This window comes from Notothenia coriiceps, unplaced genomic scaffold, assembly GCF_000735185.1.
Source record: "Notothenia coriiceps isolate Sejong01 unplaced genomic scaffold, NC01 NC01_scaffold00037244, whole genome shotgun sequence".
Taxonomy (NCBI): Eukaryota; Metazoa; Chordata; class Actinopteri; order Perciformes; family Nototheniidae; genus Notothenia; species Notothenia coriiceps.
This window is the reverse complement of record NW_011369945.1, coordinates 6,020,157-6,031,640: the sequence shown is the minus strand read 5'-3', so window position 1 is coordinate 6,031,640 and position 11,484 is coordinate 6,020,157. Positions and strand designations below refer to the sequence as shown.

General features: G+C 41.8%; 1 protein-coding gene across 1 annotated transcript in view; it reads left to right on the top strand.

Moving 5' to 3' along the window:
• The first annotated feature begins 11,414 nt into the window (after positions 1–11,414).
• Positions 11,415–11,484, top strand: part of LOC104964544 (switch-associated protein 70-like) — a 22,782-nt gene continuing 22,712 nt past the window's right edge. The window contains exon 1 of the mRNA XM_010793360.1: positions 11,415–11,423. The gene's annotated coding sequence lies outside the window, so the exon portion shown is untranslated. The remainder of the gene's footprint in view (positions 11,424–11,484) is intronic.

Here is an 11,484-nt window from a genome sequence, read left to right as displayed (position 1 = left end):
TTTGCAATCCCCCTCCCCAAGCCAACTATTCAGAATTTGAACTTTCTTTCTACACCCCGCACAATGTGACTCCCCCCATGTGGTAGCACCCCTCTCGTAGTCCATGTTCGGAATATCGAACAACGAGAGGGCTGTAAAATGTTCTCCCACCCCCTCAACTAGCAAGTTCCTCTCTTTTATGCGTGTGGCTAACATCACAATCCAGACTGATCCCAACTAACGCCGAGATACCATCTATAGTATCTCATATTCCCAAAACTCGGAATCAGTCTCCGGTGTGTAAGCGCCTATTGTATTAATTGTGTAACCAAATCTCTCTCAGAGCTGGGCGTGGGAGGCTCTTATTTTCATCTAAAGTAACAGACAGAGAATCAGCACCTTTTGAAACAGGGCTGAAAACAGAGGGGATTATGGGTAATGCTGCAATGATCCCTGGTTTGAGAAGTTTGGAGCCAACACCGAGCTGTCTCAGAAGAGCGAATGTTTTTGATATTATCTCAGAGAACAGCGCGATCTACTACACGGACACTACCACGTTTTACCCTTTGAATGAATAAAATAACTAATAACATTCAAGAAATGCATGTGACCCTTTAATAACTTTATGGCACGTAAGGAATTCTAACACTACATTCTAACCCATTTAAGTTTAAAGGCGAACTGATACAGCAAGTAACTTTCCTCTACACAGGATACAAAGCAGGAACAGTGAATGCTTACCTGATCTCAAAAGAATTCTAAAAAGTTCAGATATTGTCCATTTGCCTCCTGCACCCACATATAATAACTTTCTATATTTTATACAAATAGAGATTGGGCTCGCAGCCAAGACTCCAAACATGAAGCACACTTGCAGCGCTAAAGTAGAGCTCACCTACATACTCAATTAATAATGTCCCTGCTAAGAATGGCAGATATCGACTACAAAATAAATCACTCAGAATCAATATTTGTGAATTAAGTGTATCATACCTGTTACCATACGATATCTCACCATACTCACAGATCTACACTATCTACTGGCTCATTTGCTTAGATTAACTTTTTGATAAAAAGCTGTAATTATGCAACTTTAACATTATAGGCATCAATGAGTAGGGTTTGGTTGGGTGAGGGTTTTGTAAGCCACAAAGTTGGAATCTCCGCTCAACAACAGTATCAAGCGGATTCACTCTTCTTTTGGAACACAGCTATGCCTGCTTCGCATTTCGAATTTTCAAATTGTTTTACTTTTTACCGCCTCTCATGGTCTATTTGTTACAACAAAGATTAGTGATCGATCCAGGACATCCTTCTCTCAGATCAACATCCCGCTGTACCGTACGCGTGTTACGATCTGGGAATCACCCGATCTGCGACCCACCGACTCCAGACCTCACAGGATTTACAAACAGGTTGACGCTACAAAATCAGAATACAATCCCTCCTAAAAGCAAAATCCCCAGGCCGTCTATTCTTTAACCCTTCTTATAAACAAAAAAAACAAACTACTATAAAAAGTGAGAAGAGACAGGATCGATCGTTTGAGTTAAACAGCTGTCTTGTCACGAATGTTAGTAGGTCTTGTATTTAACATTGTATACAGACAGTGCCGTCTCTAGTTTTGTAACATTTTAAGTAGACTGTCCACAGCAACAACTTACTATCTTACAGTTAAGTGGTGCGAGTGGTTTAAAGCAGTACACCTCATGTTGACTCGTGTCACACCAGCCTGTGACTACATATAGCAGCACAGTGCAAGAGCCACAGTGCTGTGTGTGTGTGTGTGGTGTGTGTTGTGTGTGTGTGTGTGAGGTGTGTTGTGTGTTGTGTGTGTGTGTGGTTGTGTGTGTGTGTGTGGTGGTTGTGTGGTGTGTGTGTGTGTGGTGTGTGTGTGTGTGTGTGTGTGTGTGTTTGCTAGCATTACTATCCATTGTGGGGGCCTAAATCTGTTTAAAACAGTCACGTGTGGGGACTCCGTCTCCCTATGGGGACATAATGGAGGTCCCCATAAGGGGAATCATTCATTTTAGGGTGAAGACTTGGTTAGGGTTAGGCATGTGTTGGTTATGGTTAGGATAAGTGTGTGCGTGTGCGTGTGCGTGTGCGTGTGCGTGTGCGTGTGCGTGTGTGTGTGTGTGTGTGTGTGTGTGTGTGTGTGTTCATTGTGCATTCATGCAGCCATCTATGCAAGACTTTCACCTCAATGGCAGATTGTTGTGCATTCAATGGACAGCAGAGACGTCCTACACAAAGACAAACTGTTGTTCTCTGTGTTGCACAACTACGACGTGAACTAGTTTGACCGACTGTTGCGCATCACTCTCTCTGCTGATGAAGTGCTGCTGCTCAAAACTCTCTCGGCTGAGTTATTGTGACGGTGTTTTTATGGCTTCAAGCCGGCTATACTTAGATATCGCTCTTTAGACTTTGGTGGTCAAAGGTCAAGCTCTCTGTGACCTCACAAAGCATGGTTTGGCCATTACTCAATCATTAGTTTCCTAATTATAACGTCACACAAATGTCTACGAAAATACAATTATAAAGTGACATCGTGGATAGACATGAATGTGAACAACATGTTGGCTGGTTGGTAAAGACATTCAATACTGTGCAATACAAACACTTGTGTGCAATATACACTTATGTGCAATTCAAAAAATGTCTTACTTGGATTCAATACTTACTTCAATACTTTGTGCATTCACTTGTGTATTTTTAGGATACTGCTACTTATTTAATACCACGGTGTATATGTTTCCAGTTTTTTGATTGTATATTTATTTATGACTTGTGCTTTCCTTTATCTAATAAGTCAAACTGTATATGGACCTTTTGTTTATCTGCACTGTATCTTTGCTTCTGTAGTTCTGGAGCAGGCAGAAGTATTGAACATGGAAATTAGTCATTAAGTCTATTCATTGGAACTGAAAATGAGAATTATGAATCAGTTTTATGTTTTAATATATACAGTTTAATGCACCTTGTCTACGCAAAATTTTGCAATTATCACACCATACCAAAAAACCCTGCTTCAGTATTTACTTTAAGGCTGCAACAGATTTAGTAATTGCTTCACACAAATGTAAAGTATGTTTCAACCGACTGTATGACTTCCTGTTAATTTCACAGCGTTACCAGGAAGCGGACATTAGTCACCAGTATTTGTGGAATCCACACAGATGCAGAGTCAACAGACAGAGTGACTCAGGTACAGGGAGATTTACTGGAAAATCCTGTTTAAAGTGGCCCCTCGTCTGCTTCCTGGTTCAATACACATTCCCTGTGCAGCAGCTGGGGCAGAACAGGGGGGGGGGGGTCCTTTTATTGGTATTCATGAGCCGTGAGTTTCAGAGGGAGACCCTCCCATGGTCTCGAGGGGAACTATACTTTAATTATTGTGGTGAACAGTGTGTTCATAAAAAAAGAAAATAAGGTTCCCTGTGTAAGATACACAGTGGATTGAATTTAAAGACACATTTTCTTTTCACACATACGAGTAATGGGCGTTCACGACCAAAGTACTGGTTTCCCACGAAGGTTACTGAGAACTACGATTTAGACTGTGTTCACAGTACAACAAGTCCAGGAACTGAAACTTAGTTCTAGAGAACCTTTTTTACCCCTTTTCAGTCCCAGTGATGCAAACACAGGTATGGTGAAAGAAAAGAGAGAACTATTCGAAGCAGAAAAAAACAGCGTAATATACCCATGCTGACAATGACAGAGTTTTCTTTTTTCGGATATTTTACAAATCACTCCCCTTTCAAGACTCTATATCGTTGTTATCTTTTACAAAGCTTTTTTTTGTTACCGTCATATAGTATGTGGTAATACCTGTTTAATACTGAGTCTCTCAATGTCTCATTAATAACTATCCAGTGATCATATCGTAGGTGTGCCTTAACCTCACACGAGCTGAGGTGCTTATTTGAGCTCTCAGGAGGAGCTCGTCTTCCCACCTGGTTGTAAAAAAGAGCTCTTTAAATTCGTGTAGCATAGCGCGCTACGCAACCACTGAATGGCTAATAACAACAGACCGCCACTGTGTTACAACTAAAGACAGCAGCTCGCAAACACTGCGGCATGTGTACGGCTCCCTTATGGGTACTGCAATATTTTGAAGAGCTGGAGCGCCGGTTCCGATGCACTGTCCGTTACTCCCTTTCCGAGAGACATAACCACGTGAAGACCTATGGTGAAGACATCGTTACGCTCGTGTTGTGTTCGAATGAACTGTCCTTGGCCAGGAAGAAACAGGCGAGCTCGCTTGTTTAAGTTATTTTGCGATCTAGATTTCTTCTTCTTTTTTGAAGTGAGAAAGTTTGTCCCGTCGCGTCAGTCGGAGGACGGACGACGAGGACGGACCCCCCCCCCCCCCCCCCCCAAAAAAAACTAAAACTCTGTCGGTTCCCACGAATTACACAAACAAGTCACCCAAGATCGCGTTAAAAAAGCGGGAAGGGCGACTAATTTGGCATCAGAAGCAGGGACTTTCGTGTGAGAAGAAAGGTTGCCTGTTCGAGTTGGCTGGGCGGATTTGCAACCACGCCTCGCAACTCGCAAAAAACGTCTTGTGAAGCCGCCATTTTATTATCCTCGCATCTGCATTAGTTAACATTAGCATTAGCCCAGCGCAGAGAGACCAAACTTATGACAACACAAAATAAGAACATGGGGACGGTGGAGGGAGAGGAGGTGTCTGCGTTCTGCGCCGTTACTCGAGCAAGGTTCAGTAGACCAGTACCCCAACTCCGGGGACTTCTGCCCGGGATCTTGGGCGGCAGTATACGCCTGGTCGAAGTGTGTTTGCGGCCTGCCAGTAAACCCAAAGCAGAAAAGGAAGAAGAAGTGACGCAAGCGCTTCATTTGCCTAATCCACCCCCAGGAACTAATTTCCGGTGTGACCACGCGATCTGAATTGATTCATNTAAACAACATACTTCACTACCTTAAAGTGGACCTATCATGCTATATTTGAATAATATAGTGTAGGACCATACCTATATAAGACATATTTATACTTTTTATTTTTATAAAAAGTATAAATATGTCTTATATAGGTATGGTCCTACACTATATTATTCAAATATAGCATGATAGGTCCACTTTAAGGTAGTGAAGTATGTTGTTTAGCATCATATTATACAGTTCAGTACAATATAATATAGTTATAATAAATCCTTTAAGGTAGAGTATTTGATCCCAGTTTATATGCTTTTTAAAAATGAAAACGAAAGAGCAAAAAATAACAATTTGATATTTGCCATTTAAATAATAAATGCCTAGATGTATGCTTTGGCTGACTAGCCGCTTCATGAGCTGGTTAACTCGACAGACCCCTGCAAAGAGTCAAATATCAGATGAAGTCGCCAGGTCATACGGAACAACCTGCAACTAACCGCCGGCTTTTATAAAAGAGTCCTATCGGATTACAGCACATACATACAGTGTAGTATAGTGATGCAGCAAACACACGTGGTCTACACACTTGCTGACAAACACTACCTCATCCCTCAGGAGCAGTAAAGGATCAGAGAGCAGAGACAAGAGGATATCCATTAGGAAGTCTCTGTAATTTACATGCAGTGGGGGGGCAATGCTCATGCTGAGCAGCAAAGCACAACACATTGGTTTTAAAACCTAAATGGTCACCCTTCTCTTCACACATCTATAACAGCCAGACAAAATATATATCTAACTCTTCCATGCCCAGCTTCCAACAATGATATTAATCTGTCCAACCCTAACCCTAACCCTCCCAATATGTCTCTCATCAATCTTTTGCGGCTCAGCATTCAGGGCGGATGTTTCCCAGATGTTGCCTTTTAATATTTATGGGGCTCATCGGTGATAAAGAGAGAGATGCGTGAGATGACAGCAGCACATCGTCTCGTCTTGAGCGTTCGCATTATCCAACACAGCTGTCACTTAAGTCTGCTTGTTGTACATGTTGAAACGCTGCCGGTGTGCTGGTACTTTACACTGTGAGGAATTATGAGGACGGGAAGGGATGGCTGCATTTGTGAGGAAAAAAGATCCTCAATACATTTAAAAAAGGATGTTTGTCTTTTGACTTGTTTACAATATGCTTTAAAAGAGAAGCACTGATTTATGCTTACTCACACCTTCGTCCATCAAACCATTATCTGTTAACCATTAGCTATCCACTGGGGAAGTATGGCAGAGATCATAAACTCTGCCATACTCTGCCAAGTTACGACGTGTTATTTCCAGGGGAGCATAGGTTGCACACTCTTCCCTTTCTTTTTATGTGTCTTTCTCCATCTCTTCCTATCATCCCATGTCTCATTTCCTTCTTTTTTCTCTACCTATTCATCTCTCTCTTTGTCTTGGGTCTTTGTCTATTAAACTCTGGCGGCCGTTTTTCTGTTTTCCGTCTTTTTTTATCGCTCTCCTGTCCTCTCCCCATCCATCCATCCTCCCCTGCTGTTTGACAGGGCGTGTGTGTTGTTTTGGTCCGAGTGACATCGGGTCTCTTCCCAGGGCACGTCCCGGGAACAGAGAGTTCAAGCGGATGGCTCCCCTGAGTCCTGCCCCTTCATGAGCCTTTATGTTCCCCCTTGCTAAATTACAACCTGTCCCATGCACACGCAAACACGTGTAGACATAAACACACACACCTAAACATGTAGTACACACAGTATGCATGCTAGCAACAGACCCTCACGCTGTATCCATAGATATGCACACAAACATACATTTGTTCACATATAAAATAGGACAATAACCAATTGCAGGAGCCTGAACACAGACACACACACACACACACACACACACACACACACACACACACACACACACACACACACACACACACACACACACACACACACACACACACTGTGCATGTTTATTCAGGTATATCCTTCCTGACTTTGCCATTTAACCTGTAGTAGTTGTGTCTCAGCCTTTGTGAGAAAGAAAGAAGAAAAAAGAAAAAGAAACTAAACTGCTAGGATCACACTTTCCTTTATGATTGTTCCCCTGCATGGTTTTGTAAGACCCTTTGGAATATGACTGTCTGAGAGAATGAAAATGAAAGAGTGTCAGATCACGTAAATGAAAGAGAAAGACATCATCAGTGGTTCAATGGTAAACACATTGAAAGAGAAAGATTAGTTGTCCTAAGCGAGATAGGGAGCGAGAGCAACAGATAGAGATAGCAGCGCTCTAATTAATAGGTTGTAAAAGCAGATGAACATGGAGCATGTCAGTTTCATTGTACACACTCACACACATGCACTTAGAAAGCCTGCCGATTATAGATAATGGAAATGCAGACCTATTTTTATTTCTATGTGACTTACTCAAGATGCTCCAATAACACATTACACAACATCTCTGTGGTGCTTAAAAAAAACAGGAACCAGTGTGAATGTTGAAACGTGTAAAACTCACACCTCAGTGACACTTAAGAGTCCCTTCCTGAGCATTACCTAACAGACGTGTTACCTTATCTTTGTATTTGGAACAACTATCATGATGATGGATTGGCTGTATACTCTGTTAGCCCATTAGCGCAGATTGAAATCCTTGCTAATAAACAAACACGTACAACTGGACAGGGCAGCCGGCCTGCAGTTCATCCGTGAGTCTGTCAGGCTATTTTATGTCTGTACTTTGACCCTTGTTGGCAGCTTTACTACTGCCTGGTAAATATACACATGTAGTGCTGCACGTTGCTACTAAGTTATTTTACCTCACCACAAATTACCCTCTCACTGGACCTGACTATCAGTCAACTATCTCCCTTTAATGTTTCCTGTTTTATTTCTAAAGCTTAATTTATTATTCTGAATGTGTGCGACTGCTGTTTCGCAGAAATGTCCTCCTTCGCGGATTACTCATTCTGTGTAAATGTAAGAGTTTTACTAGCAATCACAGTCATAGCAGGGGAGGGTCAGTTCTGACAGCTGCTAGGGGATATATTTCAAATCATTGTCCCTTAGAATAATTGTATTCCTGTATTTATTCTTCAATTGCCAGTTAATTGTTTCCATCCCTGAAACTGTCTGTGCAGTGCTATGAAGTTCATCAAGGGTCAAACCTAGGACCTTTTTTATTCTTCATTTAAATGGAAAGAACGACACGTGTAATGTTAAAGTAACCAAACCCCTCCATTGGCTGAAGTTATTATGAGCAAAGTTAATTATGAAGGAGGAAGTAAGGTGATAGTGTCATATAGTCTCTGTAGGGAGGATGTCAGGGTGGATATGGGTCAACTAAACATCAGACTTTAACACAGGAGGCCAGTCTTCTTTTACCAAATCAAACCAACATTCATAGTTTCAACCATTGTGTTTGGAATTGTCCTGAGTTTCTCAAACTTTCCTGCGTCCTTGGTTGCTAGATACCTGCAGATGTTTTTCCAGCCTTGTGTTCCTCCTCCATGAATAAACACTTGTACACTTTAATGATAACATTTGATAGGGATTTGCATGTCTGAGTCTTTCATCCCAGGCCCCTTATAGATCAACGAGGTGTTTACGAACTGAACCATAACCAAATGCTCATAAGCACTGAAACCAGCATAATATGACATATGTGTGTGTGTGTTTGAAATAAGGAAGAGAGGGGTTTGAAGGAGTGATGGAGGGGGTCGAAGGAGGAAAATGATACTGCAGTAATCTACCTCTTCTTTCACCTCCCTCCTTTATTTTATATTGACAGCCGGCACTCTTCTTTTCCCTCCCTCCTTTTATGCATCTCCCGCTCATGCCACACATACTGGTGTCCATTTATTTCCGTTGCTTCCTCCTCCTTCCCACATTTCTGTCTTTCTTTCTTTGCCTTCTCTCAATTTCTGTTAATCTCTTCAATATGTAAGACTCTATTTTAAAACTATTTCTGGTTCTAATTTCTTTCTGTTTTAAAATAGGGAAATCATAATGAAATTATATAAACAGCATTGTCACATACTGTATGTACGTTCCACAGCTTCGAATGCTTTAATATCACACCTGTCATTTTTAAACCGGGTATATTGTCTTTTTAAAATAAATTACAAACAGCCCTGCATAGAATTTACTAAAGTAGAGTGGTATGGTTTGTAAATAACATGAATATGCAACTTAAATACATTTATTTAGACATATTTTCTTTTCAGCTTCTTTGTGTCATCCCATTCTTCTTACCCACAATGCCAATGTCAAAACATATTTTGACATATCTTTGTGTTTCCATAGCAACTAAATGTAGTGCTAGTGGATAAAAATGGTTCAACATTAGTGTGCTTTCTCACCACTGACTTTATCTATCCATCTTTCCATCTTCACTTTTCTCGAGGCCATGATCCTTCACCCTCTGTCCCTTGTTGCTTTTGCTTTTTAAAAGAGAACTTTGTGACGGTCATTGACCCCTACTGGTCACCTCCAGAACAACATCAAACTGTAAAATATGCAAGGTGAATCTCTCATGCAATGATAGAAAGTACTCAAATTGCCATGTCATGCATGTAGGTAAAAAACAATTCTAGGGTATGACATATTAAGATAACTACCTCAAACCATGGTCACAGATATAACACTATGTGTTTATCTATTGATTTGTACATTCAGCTTGCAATAAGGAGTAAAGCTTTCTCTCCTGGCTGGTCCTTTGTCCAGATCTGCTTTCAGCTCCATCCCACCCTCTCTATTCGGCCCACTCAAACTCCTACGCAGCGCTTAAATACCTCTCACCTACATCCTCCTCTCTTCTTTTAACTCTCACTCTCCCTCTCTATCTGTTAAAATGCACACTTCTCTAAACCTCTCGGCAGCCAATCAATGATGCTTCATTGCCAACGTCCAAAATAATTGTAACTTTATATCATATACAGAAAGAAAAAACTGAAAAACCCAACTTACCCATGTCATTTAGAATATAATAAAAACCACAAACTTTAGTTAACTTTATCAGTTCAGTTTTTGTTATCACAAAAAACAATCAAAACAAAAGAGACTTAACATCAAGATATTTCTGCATAATGAAAACTGAGAGTTGCATAGAAAACTCAACAAAGTAGCATTTTCCCTTACAAATATCCCTATTCACATCACTGGAATTGAAAGCTGTGTGCATAAATGCATATAATTAGCATGCACACATGAGGGCAAGGCAGTGGGGTGGCTCCCATTTACACACGACTGTAAATTACCCAACACTTCTCAATCAATTATTCATAATCCGTAATTAATTATGAAACGATCAGTAATCCAACACCAGTCCACTCGGTTTGTGGTTGCCTAGTAACCATGACCCATATTAAATGCCAGCATTGTTGCCCGTAACCAGAGCGCCAATTTTTTTCCCACAGGGCTTCGGGCCTAGGGGTATTATAGTGGAGAGTAAACAAAGTGTGTATGTGTGTATGGGGAGTGAATGTGGTGGATGCCCGTGTGTACGCGTGTGGTCATATCATACTGGTTGCTTTGAAGGGTGATCACACAGGGTAAACAAGCATGGCCGATTAATAATGCAGTATTTTAGCTCGTGCCGGGAATGACTGTGCCCTACGAGAGCCCTCTAATGGGACACGCCACGGGGAACACGAGTAAAGAGCACGGCGCTCACAGCCAGACAATGATGATAACACTTCTATGGGGACGCATAACTGCGCAGCACACTACTTTGTCGGCACTTGTTCTGGAACTGCATCAGCAAGTCTCCATATGGTGCTCTGGAGGCCTGAATGAATGATTTATAACACCGTTTTGGGGTGGTGAGTGGCCATTTTTAGGAGGAGAGTGCAGATCACTTTCCCTGCACTTTACTGCAACAGCATGTTGAACACATACTGCTTGTGTCCTTTTCTTTCTCTCTGTGTCTCTATTCCCTCTTATTATTTCCCTCTCCGCCGATGACTGTTGCCCTTTCCTATTCCAAATCCTCCACCGCTGTCTTTTTAAGTACAACTTCCACATCCTTTTTCCACACCAGGAGATAAACACAGCCTGTAAATATAGAAGCTGTGTTTTTTACTGTCATGCCACGCCAGTGACATGTAAAAATATCCTTCGATCTGGGGAACATCCTGCCTCCAGTGAGAACATGTGTGTGTGTGTGTGTGTGTGTGTGAGTGTGTGCCTTCTCCTGCAGTCAGCCGTCTTTTATTTTTTCAGTGAGAATCTGTATGGGCCTGTGTGGGAGGTGAAGGGAGACAAAGGTGAGAGGAGCAAGAAAAAAGTCAATGACATAAGAGAAACAGAGAATGAGAGAGAAACTAAACTAAGCGGTAGAAAGAGAGGGAGAGAGAAACGTGTGAAGAATGGAGAGAGGGTGGGTTGGGTGGAGGTAAGGCGGAAGCGGTGAGCACCGTGTGACCAGACTGCGGTTCCTTCCTCGCCAGCCTGAGAACCAGGAAGTAGTGCTGCTTGTTCTTGCATTATTGAGACTAACAGGAAATGCAAAGGTCTTCAGGAGGGGTAGAGAGAGAGAGAGTGTGTGTGTGTGTGTGTGTGTGTGTGTGTGTGTGTGTGTGTGTGTGTGTGTGAGTGTGTG